At 47.1% G+C, this 20,993-nt stretch overlaps 1 pseudogene; it reads left to right on the top strand.

Moving 5' to 3' along the window:
- Positions 1-9,470, top strand: part of LOC105994220 — a 28,055-nt pseudogene extending 18,585 nt beyond the window's left edge.
- The last annotated feature ends 11,523 nt before the right edge of the window (positions 9,471-20,993 follow it).

Below are 20,993 nucleotides of genomic sequence, written 5' to 3'. Positions count from 1 at the left end.
GGGATGGGGGGAGGGGGGAGGCTGGGAAGGGATGGGAAGGGTAAACAAAGGAGGAGGCTGCAATGCTTGGTAAGAAATGTTCGTATTATCCTGCCCATGCAATTGTAACCCCTCTGTACAGTATGTTCACAAATAAAATAAAATAAAATTTAAAAAAAAATAAAATATACATAGAACTCAAAAAAAAATAAAAACAACTTTCCATTAAAAAATATGCTTTTCAAAAGTATACTTAATGTACTTGTTGAATTAGCAGAGAGTGTAGAGATATGTAACATAGACTGTCAAGGAAAAGAAAGAGTTGTGAAAATAAATTATGTGGAAGAAATAAACACAGACAAGACAAAGGGAGTAACTGTCAGGAAGGAGCCTTGATGTTTGTGGTGAGAGCTACACCAGCAGGACTCCCTTCCTTCTTTCCTTCCTTCTTTCCTTCCTACCTTCCTTCCTTCCTTCCTTCATTCCTTCTTTGCTGGCTTTCCATATCTCTTCTCTGTCTGCCTCTATTTGTCTGTATGTCTGTGTCCCTCATTCTCTCTTTCCTTCTTTGTGCCAGTCCTGGGGCTTGAACTCTGGGCCTCTGTTCAATCCCTGGGATGATTTTGCTCAAGGCTAACGCTATACCACTTCAGCCACAGCACTACCAACATCTTTTCTTTTTACTGGTTTATTGGAGATGAGACTCTCAGAGTTTTCTGCCTAGACTGGTTTGAACTGTGATCCTGAGATCCTACTTCCTCAGGAACTTAGAACACAGGCATCAACCACCAACACCCAGCTGCTATTTTCTTTCTAACTACTTTCTTCTCCAGAACAGAAAGGGCTTTAAGAATGATTTGCTTCATTGCATAGGGAACTATTAAAGAAAGAAAGAAAAATAATCAAAAGACTCTAAATGGAATTAGGAAAACATGTTAAGTGATTTTAACCAGTTTATCTTGAATTTGACATGACTACCAATTAATGGGGCAGATTCTCTGGAGGAAGTTGACATGACCTAATAAGCATTATTTCAAAATCTCACATTTCCACTTTCATATAATTTTGTGGGCCAGCACAATAGAGACAGATGAACACACACACACAGATATATAGCACACAAATGCACAGGTGTGGATGTATGTGCACACCTCTATCTCTCAGCAGATGACTTTTATCTAGGTGTGGAGATTGTTGAATGGCCAAGCAAAGTTCAGCAGAGATGCAAGCTTGGTGGTCCTCAGGGGAGGATCACTGTCTTCTTCTTTGTGCAGGTGAAGGGGTGGTTGCAGGGAGTGGAGTGTCCGCTCATGAGCAGGAAAGGGCTGAAGGATGGGAAACAGCCCATACCAAACGCCACCATATGGTGCAGCACAGGGCTGGGGTTGTAAATCACAGTCAAGCAAGTCTGACAGATGCAGGGCATGGTATAAAAGGAGACAAAGGTGATCAACAGGAGGAGGAGGATTATGGTGGCTCTGGACTGGAGAGAGGCTCTGGTGGAGACGCTGATTCTCTGTATGTGTCGCATTCTCTGCTTGTGTCTGTACAGGATGAAGAGCATGGCGGTGCTGGCCCAGAGCATGAGCCCCAGACACAGAACATCAGGCACTGCGAGCATGGCCACGTAGAGCACATTAGCAGCTGGGTCCTGACGCATGGAAGAACAGTATACATAGGCCTTTAAGCTCGTCATGTTGTCGTGTGCTTTGGGTCCGGTCATGAACATAAGACAAGAAATGCTCACCAGAAGGAAGACCCCCCAGCTGAGGTAGAGGGTGAAGACAATGTGTTTGTGGTCTCTCCACTTCAGCCCTGCCCACCTGGAGTCCCGCTGGCTGATGCTGACAGCAAGGAAGATGCTCAGGGAGCAAGTGCTTCCGGTCGACACCCCCCTGCTCACTCGGTAAAGAAAGAAGACAATTTTGCACTGCACATCATTGAAGAAATTTCTCCAGCCCCAAGCCACCATGGTTTCGGGAATACTTCTACACAGAAGACTTAGGAAGTTGGCCACAATTAAGTGCCTAAGAATCAAGTCTGTGGCTCTCATCCTGTTCCCCATACAGGAAAGGAACAGATAATGGGAGAGAAGAGACAAATTACCTACAAACCCAACCACAGTCTGGGCTAAGAGGATCACCCCCATAGACACATGGGCATCTCCCATTCTCTCTCTTCCTTGAGTCTCATTCAGAGGCTCTGGCTTGGGAAACTGAGGCCTTCATGGTGCCAAGGGAACTCAACATCCTCCATTCAGCATTCACACCACTGGAAATACTGTCCTAATGTACTCATGTATTAGGAAAAATCCAGTTCTATTCATCCATTGGGAAGAGGAAGATGGCATGTTCAGGTAAATGGGTGAACTTCGAGAAATGGCATTAAGGGAAGGTGAGTCTGGTCCTGAGGTGAAGGCAGCTGCATTTCTCCTCTGTAGAATCAGATCTAAGATTATAAACAAGCAAGGCCCTAGTGGCTCAAACCAGTAATCCTAGCTACTCTGGGGCTGAGACCTTGGATTCCCAATATAAAGCCAGTCCAGAGAAGGAAAGTCTCTGAGTCCCCTCTCTCAATTTAAGCCCCAGAAAACCCAAAGTAGATATGTGGCTCCAAGTGGTAGAGGCCTAGCCTTGAGCAAAAAGGGCTGAAGGAACATGGGCAAGGCCCGAGTTCAAGCTCTCTGACTGACTAAAGAAAGAAACTTGAAACATGCGTGACATGTTCCCGGGGTCACATGCACTTATACCTCAATACCCTGGCTGCAGGAGTGGGTCCCAGGTGTCACTCTTTCCTCAACACGGAGCCCACATTTCACAGAAGAAATACCAGGAAGATGAACCAGGTCTGTGTTGAGGATGTTGGGGGTTAAGAAGGAGGTGAATGTCAGAGACGTAGAGGGGGCAATTTTAGGCTCAAATGCCATTCTAGAGTCACTTATATTAACTCATCTTCCCCAGCCCCTGGACAATCAGGATTCCTCCTCACTTGTCATAAACCAAGACAGACTCTGTGAGGAAGAGGAAGTGAGGAACCCACAGGGCTTGAGGGTGGGGGGGCCTAGAACCCCAGTTCTTTTCACTGTCCTAGCCCATTCCTATCCTTCCCTGTTTCTGTCATGCATCCGGGTTCAATCCAGAATCCCTACTCATAAGGTGATCCCTTACCCAGAGCGTGGAACCTTGGGTCTCTCCTGCAGGCTGCGCCTCTCCAGTGGCAGTGAACACAAGTGCTCGCCTCTTCTCTTAGGGTGTGTGTGGCAGGGCCGGTCATTTCTGAGATGCACATGGGCACTTCAGAGCTGCAGAAGGCTCCTTAGATAGGGGTCCAGGAGGCTGGCAGCTGAGGTCATCTCCCGCGGGAGTGGTGATTTTCCCTTCACCTGAGGTGGCAAGCCAAGTTCTAAGGAAACTTTTTCTTTTCCCCCATGTGACAATTATCAAGACACATTTCACTTTTTGGTGGGTGCTTCTCCAGGGGGCTGGGGAGTGGTGCAGTCGCTTATCTCTCCTAGGTCCCAGTAGGCCAGCAGGAGAGACTGAGTCCCAAGTTGAGATGACTGTCTATAAACAACCTCAGTGGTGTATAAGCCATGTGTCCCCCAAGTTTCTTACCCAAAGTGTCCCTTCCCTTTTTTACTTCATTCTGAGACTTGAACTCAGAGCTGCTTTTGCTCAAGGCTAGCACTCTACCATTGGTGCCACAGCACCACTTCTGGCTTTTTCTATGTATGTGCTGCTGAGGAATTGAACCCAGGGCTTCATGCATGCTAGGCAAGCACTCTACCACTGAGCCACCTTCCCAGCCCTCCTCATCTCAGTCTCCTTTTGTTTTATCATCATATATGCTTTTCGAAAAGAAAAGTGGATGCCTGTACTGATGCAAACTCAGGAGCCTGATATTAGAGAATCAAGGTTCAAAGCCAGCCTGGTGAAGAACGACCATGAGATTCTTATCTCTAATTCTTATCTCCACTCTCTGGTGGTAGAGTGCCAGTCTGGAATAAAAGAGCTCAGCAACAGCATCCATGCCCAGAGTTCAAACCCCTGGACTGGCACAAGAAAAAAAAGAAAATAGAATGAGACATTCCTGTACAGGAGTTTCTTTGGCAATAATGGCTGTCCTCTGTAGAATCAGATCTAAGATTCTAAACAAGCAAGACCCTAGTGGCTCAAGCCTGTAATCCTAGCTACTCAGGGGCTGAGACCTTGGATTCCCAATTCAAAGCCAGCCCAGAGAAGGAAAGTCTCTGAGACTTTTCTCTCCAGTTAATCACCAACAAATCAAAAGTAGATCTGTGGCTCAAAGTGGTAGAGGCCTAGCCTTGAGCAAAAAGGGCTGAAGGAACATGGGCAAGACTCAAGTTCAAGCTCTCTGACTGACTAAAGAAAGAAACTTGAAACATGACTGACATGTTCCCGGGGTCACATGCACTTATACTTCAATATGCTAGCTGCAGGAGTGGGTCCCAGGTGTCACCCTTTCTTCAACACGGAACCCACATTTCACAGAAGAAATACCAGGAATATGAACCAGGTCTGTGGTGGGGATGTTGCGGGTTAAGCAGGAGGTGGATGACAGAGACATAGAAGGGGCAATTTTAGGTTCAAATGCCATTCTAGAGTCGCTGATGTGAACACATCTTCCCCAGCCCCTGGACAATCAGGATTCCTCCTCACTTGTCATAAACCAAGACAGACTCTGTGAGGGGAGACGAAGTTAGGAACCAACAGGACTTGGGGATGGAGGGCCTAGAACCCCAGTTCTTTTGACTGTCCTAGCCTATTACTATCCTTCCCTGTTTCTTTGTCATGCAACCGGATTCAATCCTGAATCCCTGCTCCTAAGGTGATCCATCCCTTACCCAGAGTGTGGAACCTGGGGTCTCTCCTGCAGGCTGCACCTCTCCAGTGGCAGTGAACACAAGTGCTCGCCTCTTCTCTCAGGATGTGTGTGGCACAGCAGGTCATTTCTGAGATGCACATGGGCACTTCAGAGCTGCAGAGGGCTCCTTAGATAGGGGTCCAGGAGGCCGGCAGCTGAGGTCATCTCCCGCGGGAGCGGTGATTTTCCCTTCACCTGGTGTGGCAAGCCAAGTTCTCAGTAAACTTTTTCTTTTCCCCATGTGATAATTATCAAGATACTTCACTTTCTCATGGTTGCTTCTCCAGGGGACAGGGGAGTGGTGCAGTCGCTTACCTCTCCTGGATCCCAGTAGGCCAGCAGGAGATACTGGGGCCCAACCTGAGATGACTGTCTGTAAACAACCTCAGTGGTGTGTAAGCCCTGTTTCCCCAACATTTCTTACCCAAAGTGTCCCTTCCTTTTTTTTTTTTCCAGTTCTGAGACTTGAACTCAGGTGTTGGGCACTGTTCCTGAGCTGCTTTTGCTCAAGGCTAGCACTCTACCATTGGCGCCATAGCACCACTTCTGGTTTTTTCTATGTATGTGCTGCTGAGGAATTGAACCCAGAGCTTCATACATGCTAGGCAAGCAACCTACCACTGAGCCACCTTCCCAGCTGTCTTCATCTCAGTCTGCTTTTGTTTTTATCATCATATATACTGTTAGAAAAGAAAAATGGAACCTTGTACTGATGCAATCTCAGGAGCCTGATATCAGAGAATCAAGGTTCAAAGCCAGCCTGGTGAAGAAAGAACATGAGATTCTTATCTCCAATTCTTATCTCCACTCTCTGGTGGTAGAGTGCCTGTCTGGAATAAAAGAGCTCAGCAACAGCATCCAGGCCAAGAGTTCAAACCCCTTGACTGGCCCAAAACAGAACAAAATAGAATGAGACATTCCTGTACAGGAGTTTCTTTGGCAATAATGGCCATTTTTTTCTAAAAATGTTTTCATCCCTAGAGACCCCATTTCGAGATTAGAGGTCAGCATTTCCTGCATATTCCTGAAAGCAGGGTGATGAGTGATCTCTTTTCATGCCTGGTCATTTCTGAGGAGGTAGCTTCATTCTCTAATTCCCTAGTCATTTTCATCATTATCAGTGGTGATTTTGAAGCAGAAATTTGTCACTGTGCTCAGGAGAGGATCAGCAGTGACTCCTCACCCTGGGTTTCTGGTCTACCTCATTGCATGTGACTCCATTCCTCACCTGGATTTTTCTGGTCTTGCTGATAATTTCTCTGCCCTGTTCTTGTTTGTTTCAAGAACATACATTTGCCTTTCTGTGTCTGACTTCTTGCATTTTCCACAGCGATCTGTAGTTCTACAGATGTGGCAGCAAATGACATGTTTTCCTTCTTATTTCTGGCCTAGTTGTACTTTGTGAGGGAAATAGGCTACATCTATTTTTTTGTGTGTGAAACATCTCTTTCTTAAACAGCAAAGCAGAAATGCAACACAATTTTAAATATTTGTAAAATTAAGTCACAAAAGGGCTTTAAAATGTTTGTAGTATGACTATTACATCTTCACATAGTTAAAGTCATTTATGAAATCATATACTAACACATAAGATTATCCCATGATTAAAGGAGTTCAAATCAAGTAACTGTAAGCTATATTATATCATGGGCCTCTCTCCCATCCTGGGCAAAGACAACATCATCGAGCACTTTCTGTCCCTCTTTCTGACCCAGCTGAAGGATGATGTGAATCTCCCCTCCCCCAGTCTCCCACCCAGGTTATCAATCGCCATCCCAGAGTCCATTGGGTATTCCCAGGGTCAGGTTGCGGCTGGGGCAGTGGCCCTGGGGAGATGGCAGGTCTGTAGGGTTTTGCTGTGGGGTGACACTACCCTCCCCACATTCTGGGCCGCCTTGGGCCAGGCATCACAGGACCCCCATCCTCTGCAGTGCCTGGAGGTGCGGCTGAACATCATCTCCAACCTGGACTGTGTGAACGAGGTGATCAGCATCCGGCATCTGTCCCAGTCACTGCTGCCCGCCATCGTGGAGCTAGCCCAGGACCCCAAGTGGAGGGTGTGGCTGTCCATCATCGAGTACATGCCCCTGCTGGCTGGGCAGCTGGTGAGTGATCCAGGGCATGAGGGGTAGGGTGGGGAGAGGAGAGGAGGCAGCTCGGTCTCCCTCAGTCTCGGAGCCCTCATCACCTCTTTCCTCTGGCAGGGAGTGGAATTCTTTGATGAGAAACTCAACTCGTTATGCATGGCATGGATGTTGGAACATTGTGAGTCCTGGCAGAAGGATCTGGCAGCCAGTGGGTGGGGCCCTGCCACTGTTCTGTCTGTGCCCTACCACCCACTGTTGGAACACTGGGAAAGGCTGGCTTTGAGCATGACCCACTCTAAAACTCCCCCATGGCCTTCCTGTCCCCCTTGCAGTCTATGCCATCCATGAGGCAGCCACCAGCAACCTCAAAAAGCTGGTGGAGAAGTTCGGGATGGAGTGGGCACATGCCACCATTATTCCCAAGGTGCTGGCCATGTCTGGAGACCCCAAACTACCTGCACCGCATGACTATCCTCTTCTGCATAAACGTGAGTGCGGCCCGTACCACACCTGTGCCTAAGAGCTGGCTTGCCAGGGGAGGGGCTCTCACGGCCCAGTTGTGACACCAAGCTTGCGAGTGGAGAGGCTGAGGGCCAGGCCCAGCGGTACACATCTGGAGCTGGGCGGGTTCCAGGCCTCCGGCACCCTTGGCCTGGGCATAGGTGAGCTGGTGTGAGACACACCGTTGGCTGCGTGTTCAAAGTTGAGCTCATTGTAAATTGTAATCGCTGGGAGATGATGTCAGTTGTGTGCTCCAGTGTGGATCCCAGTGAGGGTTGGCGTAGCCTCGACACCCAGGCCCAGGTGGCAGGTGCTGACTACTGATCGTGTGCCTGTGGTTGGCCAGGTTCTGTCGGAGGTGTGCGGGCAGGACATTGCCACCAAGCATATGCTGCCCACTGTCGTGTGCATGGCAGGGCACCCCGTCGCCAATGTCCACTTCAATGGGGCCAAGTCCCTGCAGAAGATGGGGCCCATCCTCCACAACAGGTGAGCTGGGACTCGCTGTTCTTATGCTCCTCTCCAGTTACACTGTTTCTTCCTTTGTGGTGATACTGAGGGTTGACCTTGCTAGGCAAGCATTCTGCCACTTGAGCCATGCCCCCAGTGCTTTTTGCCTTGGTTATATTTCACAGAGTGCATGTGTAGGCCCAGGCTGCCTGGTCTGTGCATGCTGCTCACACCGCTAGGAATACGGATGCCACCACACCCAGCTATTGCTAGGGCTTCCTCAGTGGCTGGGATTCCAGATGTGCACCACTGTGTTCAGCTGCCACTGATCCCTGCTGCTTCCTCCCAGTGTTGGCTTCACGGTAGACTGAGGAGTTGGCAGTGGCGGTGGCACTTATGGGGAGGGGTGTGAAGGGAAGGAAGGTAAGGGGTTGCTCAGTATTGCTAGCCATCTGGAGATGCAAGGGGGTGGACAGGCCTGAACTGAGTTCCCAGCTGTGGGCCCCCATCAGCTTCATGCTCCAGCCCTTTCCCACTGCTTCCAGCACCATGCAGAATGAGGTCAAGCCGGTCCTGGAGAAGCTGATCCAGGACCAGAATGTGGACGTCAAGTACTTAGCCCAGGAGGCCTTGACCGGTGCGGGCTGCCGGTGGGCAGGCGGTGGCTGATGGAAGGGGTGGTGGTGGCCTGACAAGGGCCTGGGAGGCCCAGAGGGTGGCAGTGTCCAGGCAGGGGCTGGGAGCCAGACATGCTGGTGGATGGGGAGAGGGTGGTGGGGCCTGAGCAGGGGCCCAAGAGGGCCAGGCTGAGCTTCTGAGCCGGCCCATTCCTGTTCCTCCAGTTCTGTCTCTTGCCTGATGCTGGAAGAAGAGCCAGTGCTTGGGCCTCCAGTGCCTGGCCTCTGGCCTACCCTTGGCTCAGCCTTCCCTGAGCTCCTCCCTCATGGAGCCAGTGTGTCGCTGACAGCCCTCCCTGTGCATGGCCTGATCCCAGACCTGGCCCCATGCATGTTCCCTGAGGCCCCTGGGGAGATGGCGCCCGGCCCCCTACCAAAGGCTGAGGGACACGCAGTGGGCTGGAGAGTAGCCAGGAGGAAGGCGCCACCCATGCCCTGTAGGGAGAGATGCAAGCATCTGGGTCACTACCTCTTGCTGCTGAGATGGGGACCCCATTCCCACATCCCTTCCACTTCCCTCCTTTTCCCTCCCCCATCCCCCACCTTGGTGGTTTATTTGTGTCAACTGTACTGTTTATATTTTATTCCTTTTTTCCCTCTTTTCACAAAGAAATAAATGTGCAGAAACAGTTGGCCCTCAGGTCTTAGTGGGGTTGGGGGGAATGTCTTGGGGCCTTGGTCTCTGCCCTTTTCTGTGAGGACACTTAGTCCTAAGCACTCACACTGGGTGTCCTGACCCCTAGGCATGCTGCCTGCTGTGGCAGAGCTGGACAAGGACCCCGGCTGGGTGTGGAGGCCCTACTCTTCACATCCTCCTACTATTCACATCCTCCTACTGCTCAAGTCCTCTTACCGTTCACTGAGCCACACCCCTGCTCTGGGAAAATTTTGATGAGCACATAATATTGTATCAAAGCCTGGGTTCCTCACTAGGTACTGCAAGCGTGCCCAAGGCCCCTGTGGTAGAGGACATCAGTGTGAGTCTCCTTTACAGCTTTATATCTTTTTTGTTTTGTTTTGTTTTGTTGGTTACTCATGTGGATTGAACTCTGGTCCTGGCTGCTGTGCCACAACTCTTCAGCTGAGGGCGAGCACTCTACTACCTGAGCTACAGCATCACTTCTGGTTTTCTGGTGGTTTATTGGAGATAAGGGTCTCATGGACTTTCCTGCCCTGGCTAGCTTTGAACCATGATCCTCATTTCTCAGCCTTCTGATTAGCTAGGATGACAGGAGTGAACCACTGGCACCTGGCTAGGTATGTGTCTTTTAAAGTCTGGATTCCACCTGGGAAAAACATATTTACGTTTCTTGTCTGTTTTGTTTTCCTTCCTAAGATCTATGGTGAATTTCAGTTCCATCCATTTTCCTGAATGTGACAGGCTTTGTTCTTCCTGGAAAGTTTTTTTTAGCAGAACAGACAAATATACAAGATAGAAAGAAGTAGACGACAATAGATAGTATATTAAAAATTTGGAGCTATTTGGTGGTGGGGAATTTTGATATACAACATAAAGCTGACAGTATTGTCTGTATCTGTATACACTTACCTGGACTGTAAAGCAGTGACCCACCTCTGCCTTGTGCCTGTCAGCCAGGAGGGAGAGCTGGCCCGGCCCAGTTATAAACCAACACTGCATAGAGATGACACTTCACCAGCCAAGACTGAAAACTAAAAGTTCTGGGTGGAAAACTGTCCCAAGCAAATGGGAACAGACCTGAAAGGGAGCCCCAGTTGCTTGTCCCACGAGGGCAGGGGAGACATGAAACCCAAGTTAGGTTGATGAGATAAAGACTGTCACCTTCTGCTGACATACAGCGCGCCAGCACGCAGATGCTTACTGCTGTCCCGGTTTCATGAACTAGTACTACTGGATGGCATGGATCCGTAAGTCCAGGCCAAGTTAGAATGTTGGCTTAAGACCTCTCTCATCAAGTGATAGGCTGTCGAGTCGAAAATCAGCCATAAGACTTAAGGATCAAATGAAGAAACAAGTTTACAAATTCAAGAATCAAAACCATACCACAACTTTCCAGAACTTCTGGGATGAAGCAAAAGCTTCTCAGGGAATTTACAGCTGTGCGGGCCTGGCATGAAAACAGTCAGGTGTCTCAAATGCAATCAACGATGAAGTACCATCTAAAAGCAAACCCAGAACAGTGGATAGAAAGATAATCATAAGGTCTGGGAAGGTGGCTCAGTGGTAAAGCACTTGCCTTGCATGATTGAGGCCCTGGTTCAATTCCTCAGCACCACACAAGCAGGAAAAAAAAGCTGGAAGTGGCGCTGTTGCTCAAGTGGTAGAGTGCTAGCCTTGAGCTGAAGAGCTGAGGGACAGTGTCCAGGCCCAGAGTACAGGTCTCACGACTGGACCCCCATCCCAGAAAAGAAAGATAATCATAAAAATCAGCATAGAGCCAGCCAGGCACTGATGGCTGCTCACCACTAATCAGAGCTACTCTAGAAGCTCAGATCTTAGGATTGTGGTTCAAAGGCAGCAGAAATGTCCATGAGGCTCATTTTCAATAAACTATCCCCAGAATATACAAAGTAGAGCTGTGTCTCAAGTGGTAGCGCACTAGCCTGGAGCTAAAGAAGCTTAGCAACAGTGCCCAGGCTCTGAGTTCAAGCCCTAGGACAGGCACACACATGAACACACACACACACACACACACACACACAGACACACACACAGACACACACACACAAATCAGGGTAAAAATGAAAAAAAATGGAGATTAAAAGAACAATGTAAAAAAATGAGTGAAAGAAGCTGAGCGCTGGTGTCTCACACCTGTAATCCTAGCTATTCAGGAGGCTGAGATCTGAGAATCATGGTTCAAAGAGAGCTGAGGCAGGAAAGTCCATGAGACTCATCTCCAATAAACCACCAGAAAACTGGAAGTGGCCACTGTGGCTCAAGTGATAGAGTATTGGCCTTGAGCTGAAGCGTTGAGGGACAGTGCTCAGACCCAGAATTCAAGCCTCAGGACTGAAAAAAAAATTAGGGAAGGTAAGAACTTTCCTTGGGAAGATAGCTAAGACTGACAAGCCTTCATCCAAGAACAATGAAGACATCAACTAAGAAAACTAGAATATCATAACAGTTTAAATTCAAGTTGTCACTGGGAAGTATATTAGAAACTTAATCCAACACATTAAAAAACATACAAGAAATGGATTCACTTCTTTGCATGTTGGACCCATCAGGTTTGATCCAAGATGATTTTAGTCACCTAAATATATCTGTAATGAAGCAGTAAATAGTTTCACTGACTGGTTCCACCAGGTGTTCAGAGTTACCACCATTTCCCCTCTGAAAGGTTCAAAAACTAGGAAAGGAAGAATGCTACCAAACTCCCTCCATACCAAAATGAGAACAGACTAGAGAGAAGATTAGACACCTATTTCCTTGAAGAGCACAGATGAAAATATTTCATAACATGCCTGCAAGTAATTTCAACAATGCATTGAAAGATCATGCACCATGCCCATGTTACATTCCACCCAAAATTGCAAGTGTGGCTCAACCAGTCCTGGACAATTTGAAGAGTAAGACCCTGGACACCTGTGGCTTGCACCTGTCATCCTAGCGACTGAGGCTTTTCAAAAGTACACTTAATGTCCTTGGTGAATTAGCCGAGTGTCTAGAGATATATAACACAAACCGCCAAGGAAAATAAAGAGTTGTGAAAATAAATTATGTGGAAGACATAAGCATAGATAAGACTAAAGGAGTAACTGTCAGGAAGGGGCCTTGATGTTTGTGGTCAGAGCTACACCAGCAGGACTCCCTTCCTTCTTTCCTTCCTTCCTTTATTCCTTCCTTCCTTCCTTCCTTTCTTTCTTTCTTCCTTCCTTCTTCTTTGCTGGCTTGCCAGCTCTCTTCTCTGTGTCTCTATCTGTCTGTATGTCTGTGTCCGTCATTCTCTCTTTCCTTCTTTGTGCCAGTCCTGGGGCTTGAACTCTGGGCCTCCATTCTATCCCTGGGACGATTTTGCTCAAGGCTAGCACTCTACCACTTCAGCCACAGCCCCACCTCCATCTTTTTTTAATTGGTTTATTGGAAATGAGAGTCTCAGAGAGTTTTCTGCCTAGACTGGTTTGAACTGTGATCCTTAGATCCTGCCTCCTCAGGATTTCAGAACACAGGCATCAACCACCACCACCCAGCTGCTATTTTCTTTCCAACTACTTTATTCTCCAAAACAGAAAGGGCTTTAAGAATGATTTGCTTCATTGCATAGGTAACTATTAAAGACAGAAGGAACAAAAAAAATCAAAGACTCAAACTGGAATTAGGAAAACATGTTAGGTGAGTTTAACCAGTTTATCTTGAACTTGACATGACCACCACTTAATGGTACAGATTCTCTGGAGGAAGTTGACATGATCTAATAAGCATTATTTCAAAATCTAACATTTTCACTTTCATATAATTTTGTTGGCCAGCACAATAGAGACAGATAAACACACACACAGATATATAGCACACAAATGCGCAGGTGTGGACATGTCTGCACACCTCTATCTCTCAGCAAATGACTTTTATCTAGGTGTGGAGATTGTTGAATGGCCAAGCAAAGCTCAGCAGAGATGCAAGCTTGGTGGTCCTCAGGGGAGGACCACTTTCTTCGTCTTTGTGCAGGTGAAGAGTGTTAGTTTGTTTAAAAAGATGTACCTGAGCAAGAACTGCACCACACACATGGTATTCAGGTAAGGGGTAGGTTTATTCAGTAGACCTGCTGGGACCAGGTTAGGTTGGCACTCCACATGGCTGGCAAAAGAGAGAGAGCCAATCTGGCCCTGGGTTAGACCCTATATAAGGTAGGGGGTTGGGAAGGGTGTGTCCAGGTAAAGGGAAGTGGGATCAGGTGGGAGAAAGGTGTGGCCACATCAGATTAAGATGTGACCTCAGGGGATGCGGATGTGACCTCTTCCAGGTGTCCCAGTTGCCTAGGTAACCCAGGTACTGGGTGATTTCTGTTCACCATCCAGGAATGGACCTTACATTCCAGCCTTTTGATAATTATGAAAAAGGGCGAAGACTCTCTCTGGCTACTTCCTGCTGGCAAGGGCCGTCGTAGGGGTAAAAGGCTGGGATGTGGTCCACTGTGGGAGAAGGCAGCAGGCTGCAGCTGTCACTTGGGTGTTGAGTCCTTTGATGAAGTCTGGAGGAGGCAATTCTCTTGGACAAAGTCTGGAGAAGTTTCATGAGGCATTGACGGAAACCTGAACCAATGGAAACTCTGACGATTTTTAAGTCTAGAATGGCTAGCCTTTTAGAGGGAACCTAGAGCGGTGTCCCTGGGACCCAGCCTGCATCGCACTCTTCAGGGTACAAGCCAAAATGTAGAAAAGAGAAAGGGAGAGATAGGGAAATTTGGACATGAGTGGCAGAGAGAGAACAAAGAGAGCCTGAAAGTAAACAGACTTCTGACCATTTACCATTGCAGTAGCAAAAACTGAGAATGGCAGAAAAATTGTTCTGAAAAAATGCAAAGAAAGCCTGAACAAATAGATCAAGCCTACATTGGCTAGCCTTTGAGAGGGAACCTAGAGGGGGGACCCCGGGACCCAGCCTGTGTCTCACTCTTCAGGACACAAGCCAAAAAGTTGTAGAGTCAGTCTGGTGAGTGAAGGAGAGCTGACCAGGCAGAAGTGGCATCCCGACTTCCCCCAGAGCCCTCTAGAGAGAAATGGCCAAGCCCCCAAAGCCAAGTGTCCTGAGCTTCGGAGGACCAGCCTTTCAGCTAAAGGCTGTAGGAGCTCTCTGGTGTGGCGCCACATCTGGACAGAAACTGAGCAACAGAGAGCCATAGAGAGTAGTTTCACTCACCAGAGTAGAGAAGTGGTGTGGATGTGGATGTGAAGGCCAGAAATGGTATTGGAGAAAAATCTCACATGGTGTCTCAAGGCAGTTCACAAAAAGGGTTGGTTAGGAAATTCTAGGTTTTATTGGGTAGCTGATGAAGAGAACACCACACACTATTCAGGCAGGAAAAGAAGTTAATTTGACTGAACTGTTGCCCCCATCCAGCATGGTGGAGAAGCATGGCTGAAAAAGGAAAAGGGGGAGGGGAGGAAGAGGGGTGACCTAGTAGGAGAAGGTGACTGCTTCCAGGTCTGCCAGTTCCATTATGTCTGCAAGAAGTGAGTCTCTTAGATGAAGTCTGGAGGAAGTCTTCTCAGGCAGGGGGCTGAACAAAGATGAAAAGGAAATATATTACTGAAAAGAAAAGATTGGATGTCCATGGCTTGGAGGTGACCTAAGGGATGAGGTAGTGAGTGTTTGGAGAGGAGAGCAGTTAGCTCAGTGTTACTCACCCGGATCTTCAGGGATGCGAGATAGCCTTACCTTGGTAGGCCCAAGGGGGGAACAGGTGTACCTCGAAGTCAGTGTTGGTATAGAAGGGGCAGGAGCAGGAGCTCTTTTTATTCTTGACAGGTGAATCCACTGTGGCTGTCCCTTGAGCTTGACTGTGGTGGGCGTGGTCAGCAGAACCTGGTGAAGGCCTGTCCACTTAGGGTGGAAACCAGATGGATTAAGGGTCTTGAGAAACACTTGATCACCAGGCAAAATTGGGGGAGTGGGAAAGGGGCCTTTATGAGGCTGAGGGAGACACTGGTCAGCATGTTGGCGCAGAATGTGCCTAAGAAATGTTAGGACAGGAAGGTAGTCTATTAGTGGAGTCTTGGTATTGTCAGTAGGGAAATTACTTAGGAGAAAAGGCCTTCCATACATTAACTCAAAGGGGCTGAGGAAAGGAGGGCTGTGGGGAGAAACACGTAAGCGGGTGAGTGCCAGGGGTAACAGTTCTGGCCAGGATTGTTGGAGCTCTAGAGAAAGTTAGTAAGTTGTGTTTTGAGGAACACATTAGCTCTTTCAACTTTTCCAGAAGACTGAGGCCTATAAGGAATGTGAAGATTCCACTGGATGTTTAGAGAGGATGCCACCTGTTGGTCACTTTGGAGATGAAAGCAGGTCTGTTGTCAGAGTGAAGTGACCTGGGTAAGCCAAACCTAGGAATAATTTCTTTAATAAGGACAGAGGCACTAGTGTCAGCAGTCTCCAACATTGTGGGGTAGGCTTCAATCCATCCTGAAAAGGTATCAACCATAGTTAGAAGGTATTTCAGCTGCTTACATCTGGGCATGTGAGTGAAGTCTATCTGCCAGTCTTCCCCTGGGGTATGTCCCCATGCTTGGTGTGTGGGGAATGCAGCTGGTCAGAGACCACCCTGTGAGGAGGTAAGAGAACATGTGGGGCAGGCTTGGGTAATAGCCTTTAGTCAAGTAGTTAGGCTAGGGCAACGGATTAAAGGTTTAAGAAGGTGGGAGAGAGGCTTGTATTCAATGTGCAGCGCCTGGTGAACCTGGGAAAGAAAGCTGTCTGTTTGTGTCTCAGGAAGAACAAGTCCTTCCAGAGACCACCATCCCTGTGCTTCCTGGGAGGCTCCCTGGTGGTTAAGTTCCTCGGGCTCCTGTGGGGTATAAGAGGGTTGTATTGAAGGCAATACCAGAAGCAAGGGAGCTGGAAGTTGTCCCTGGAGTTGTCTCTGGGCTGATAGCTTTGCCTCCCTGTCTGCTTTTGAATTGCCAACTGTAATGGCATCCAATCCTGTCTGGTGTTCCCTGCAGTGAATGACCGCTACCTGTTGGGGAAGGGAAGCAGCTTCTAATAGCTTAAGAATAAGTGAGGCATTAGTAATGGGAGTCCCTTTGGTGGTCAGGAAGCCACGCTCCTTCCAGATTGCTGCATGCGAATGGAGAATATGATAGGCATATTTTGAGTCTGTATAAATATTAATCTTCCGACCCTTGGCGAAAATTAAGGCCCTAGTTAAAGCTATAAGTTCTGCCTTTTGTGAGGTAGTGCTAGGGGGCAGAGGGTTGCTTTCAAGAATGGTAGAGTTATTAATGATGGCATAGCCCGCAACTCGGCTTCCTGAAGAGGTAGATGTGGAACTGCCATCAATGTACCAGGTGTCTTCTGGGTCAGGAAGAGGAGTTTCCGAGATACCTGTAAAATGGGGTGTGAATTCCTCCAAGGTCTCTGTACAGGAATGGGAAAGAGGGTTAGAATTGGATGGAAGCAAGGTAGCTGGATTGAGCGGGGAGCTGCTTTCCAGTGAAAAGTCAGAGTTTTGAATAAAAGTGACATGAAACAGCTGTAGGCAGGAAGGGGAAAGGGAAGACAGGGATTTATGAGACAAAAGGTCCTTTAGTCTGTGGGGAGAGCGAATGGAAGTGGGTTGGCCAAAAGTGAGTTTTGTGCTCTCCTGTGCTAAGGTGGCTGCTGCTGCCAAAGCTCGAAGACAGGTTGGCCAGCCTTTTACTGTTGGGTCTAGCTGCTTTGAGAGGTAGGCCACAGGTCTAAAGGAGGGGCCTGACATTTGTCCAAGAACCCCAAGGCCAATTCCCCACTTCTCAGTGACATAGAGTATAAAGGGTTCCTTGAGGTTGGGTAGAGCCAGTGCTGGAGCCCGAAGAAGCTTGCTTCAGAACTTTAAGTGGGATGTCAATGGGCTTTGTGGGGTCTGGCGGCTCCAGTAGGGAACCCTTGGTTGCCTCATAAAGACTTTTGACCAACGTAGCAAAACCAGGTATCCAATTACGAAGGAAGCCTGCAAGTCCCAGGAAAGACAGAATGTCCTCCTTGGTCTGTGGGACAGAGAGAGACTCAATGTAGGCTTTTCTATCAAGAGTAATTTTTCTCTCTGTCTTGCCTGTATATTGACATAGCACCGAGTAAGTCGCTCCTGTATCCAAGAGAAAATATATTAACTTACCGGCTACATAGAAACACACCCTGGGCTCCGTCATTGTGATGGTCTGGTTGTTGAGAGCAGGCGGCCCTGGGCACCTTCATTCTGTAGCCAAGCAGAAAATCTCCAACCTGTCTGGCCCACTTGCCTGGGTGGGTGGGGTGGGGGATGGGCTGGCCTACCTTGTGGAGGTGAGGAGGGGCAATCGACTCCCCAATGTCCTTGTTGCCCACACCTTGGGCAGGGTCCAGGTGGAGGTTGTGGTGAAGGACAGAATTTCGCCCAGTGGCCCTCTTGCCCACACTTGAAGTATGCTCCAGGTGGTGCATGTTGGGTGCATCTCCTCAGAGGAGGCTGGATGGCAGCAGCCAGGATTTGATAGTTCTCCCTCTTATGGGCAGTCTTACTGGCAATCTCCTGCTCTTCTCGATTATTGAAAACTTTAAATGCCATACTCACCAGATCTCCTTGAGCAGTCTGAGGATCGTTCTCAACCTTTTTTTAACTATTTCCTAATATCGGGGGCTGATTGGGCAATAAAATGAGTATTAAGAACCACCTTAGCCTCTGGTGACTCTGGGTCCAGCCTTGTATAGCGCTGGAGCGCTACTGTAAGGTGTCCAAGAAATTCCGCTGGGTTTCCACTGGGCCTTTGAGTAATGTGGTATAATTTGTCATAATTAACAGGGAGATAGGCTGCCTTTTGAAGGCCAGCCACTAAGCAAGTTATCATGCCTGCACAGGTGACTTAGGCATTGTTAGGTCACTACAAGTCACATTCTGAAAGATGCTTTTACAAAACAGAGTGCTAAACAAGCTACACTACTGTAGCCCGAGAAAAAGTCTGTGCATTTGTCAAAAGATAAAATATTGTTCTTAATGACATCTAATCCTGGTAACCTCTTTGTAAAATAGACTAAGGTTATAGGTTCCTGGCTAGGTAGGATCAACACCCTAAGTCAGCTTGAAAAAGTTACAGAAGATGAATCTTCACCCATCATCCCCTTTTTAGAACAAGGGACCAAAGTCATAAAAAATGTGATAAAATAGACCAAAAAACCCATGAAAAATAGTAGTACAGGTCTGAGACCTCTATATCTGCCTAAAAAAATCAGCCTTATTAAAAAAAACTATCTAGTGAAAAAGGTTATCGTCTTGGTAATTTGTCCTGGGCTATCATCTAAATAGTCTTAAAAACTAGTGGGCCCACAGCCTGCCAAGCCTATGTATTACTTGTATCCTTAATCAGTCTGTGTTGAAATTTATAGCCCAGCACGAGGTGTGTGACAGTCCCTTGGAGCCACTGAGAGATCCTGCTGCTGCTGCTGCTACAGCTTGACAGTCACCTAGAGGAAATCTACATTTTTACCCTGACCACCTCCACCACGGAAAAAGTAGACTAAACTCCTGTCTGATTCCATCTTTTGGATGGCTTCACTTTGTCCATGTTACCATATACCTACTCTAATTTTATTATGGCTACTCCTCTTGCCGGGGAGACTAGAAAACATTGTATTGCTCATTCCCTACACTGCTTTGCCACTATGGGATTTCCTAAACATATTAAAACTGATAATGGTCTGGGATATGTTGGACAAGATTTTCAAACTTTTTATAAATCTTACCAGATTTTTCACTCTACAGGTATTCCCTATATTCCTCAAAGACAAGAAATTGTTAAACAAACCAATGGGCTATTAAAACACCAAAATTTTAAATTAAAAGGGGGGAATTATACCCCTTCTCTCCTATTAATATTCTTTCACACTTTATTTGTACTAAATTTTTAAAGCTTAGACTGTAATGGCCTTTCTACAGCACAGCAGTTTTGGAAAATAAAAAGGGAGCAAAGAGCTTTTGCACAAGTTAAGTGGAAGGATCCTTTAACAGGTGATTGGCACGGGCCTGATCCTGTTTTAACATGGGGTCCAGGACATGTTTGTGTTATTTTGCAGGAAGAAAATAAATCCTGCTAGTTGTCTGAGCATTGCCTTAGGATTGTGGAGGCTCATTCAGATGACACAAACGCTGACACATTGGGGTTATGTTCCGGATCCCCCGATTGTGCACCCTACAACTTGGGAGGGAGTTGAAGTACTCATTCTCATCAATAGATCAGCATACAATACAGCCCCCTATCCCTTCATCCAGCACACTAAAATGGGAGATATCTCAGCTTCAGATATTGGAACTCCTTTTTGCTTTACCACCAGTTCTAAGGCTCCATTCCAGGCTGTATTATAATGCTATCCATGACTCATAAAATTTGGAATCTGGACAAAAATCAAATGTGCAATATACAGATGACATCTCTACCAACTGAACACCCAGTTCATGCAAATTCTACTCCATCCTATCTGATGCCCCCTTGCATTAATTCTTCACAAATAGTAGTATCTACAGGAGAGCCTCATCCAATATGGTGCAGGCATGTACAGCCATTTGTTACCAATATTTCTGGAACTAACTCTCAATTAATGGACTGGTCTGGAGCTCATCTTACTAGTAAGTACAATCTTGGACTGTGGTGGATGAATGGGCATCCTCAACATCATGTTTGGGTGCTGGTGGCTGCACATAACAACATAACCTGGCCCAATTCATCCTTTAAAAAATAATTATGAGTTGTGTATCACCACCACATGTCATTGTGTATGGAGTGTTTAATATTTCTGTGGGAGCTAATTATTTTAATGTTACCTGCTCTAATTGTTCTTTTACTAATTGCTCATATAGCGGCATAACTGAATCCAAACTTATTGTTAGACAACCATCTTTTGTTATGCTTCCTGTGAATATTTCTGAAACTTGGTATGAAGATTCTGTGCATTCAGGTGTTAAGACAATTGAAAGAATGAAAGCACCCTCATCAATTTGTTGGGCTACTTTAGCTGATGTTTTGGCCTTTATTTCATTAGCTGCCTCCACAGCAGCAGCTGCTGTGACGCTAACACAAAATGTACAAACTGCCCATAATCTTAAGCAGCTTGCTCATAGTACTACACAAGCCCTACCTCTGGACTCTAAAGTGGCAAAAACTGCTAAAAAAACTGTTTAAACAATTTAAATTCTATATCACTTCCCTGATTATGTTAAAGGATTGCTAATATCATTGCTTGGCCTGGGAATGCATTTGCTGATGGTTTTTCCATGCTTTCCTTGTATTATATGTGCATTCCAAACTCTCTTATGAGTTTAGCCAGCCAGCTACATAAGATCAAGCTCCATATAAATTAATCACCCCCTCCTCAAGAGGAACTTTTGCCAGAGACGGGTAAGAGGGGGTGCCAGTCTGACCAACCTAAGACAGACCTTCAGCTTCACTCAGAAGTTTCTGATGACGGGTAAGGCAGACCAGGTGATCTACACAACCTAAGACAAGTGGGTTCGCTTCTTTAAACAAAGATGGGGGAGATGTTGGGAGCTGACAGTAAAGTTTTTTTTTTGTTTGTTTTTTGTTTTGGGTCTGGTCATCTGCCTGAACTCGGGCCTGGGCGCTGTACCTCAGCTCTTCAGCTCAGGCTAGTGCTTTACCATGTGAGCCACAGTACCACTTCTGTTTTTTTTCTTTTTGCTTATGTGGTGCTGAGGAATCCAACCAAGGGCCCCTGTGGTAGAAGACATCACTGTGAGTCTCCTTTAAAACT

The sequence above is a fragment of the Dipodomys ordii genome, unplaced genomic scaffold, assembly GCF_000151885.1.
Source record: "Dipodomys ordii isolate 6190 unplaced genomic scaffold, Dord_2.0 Scaffold105, whole genome shotgun sequence".
NCBI classification, from domain to species: domain Eukaryota; kingdom Metazoa; phylum Chordata; class Mammalia; order Rodentia; family Heteromyidae; genus Dipodomys; species Dipodomys ordii.
This window is presented reverse-complemented; position numbering and strand designations above follow the sequence as displayed.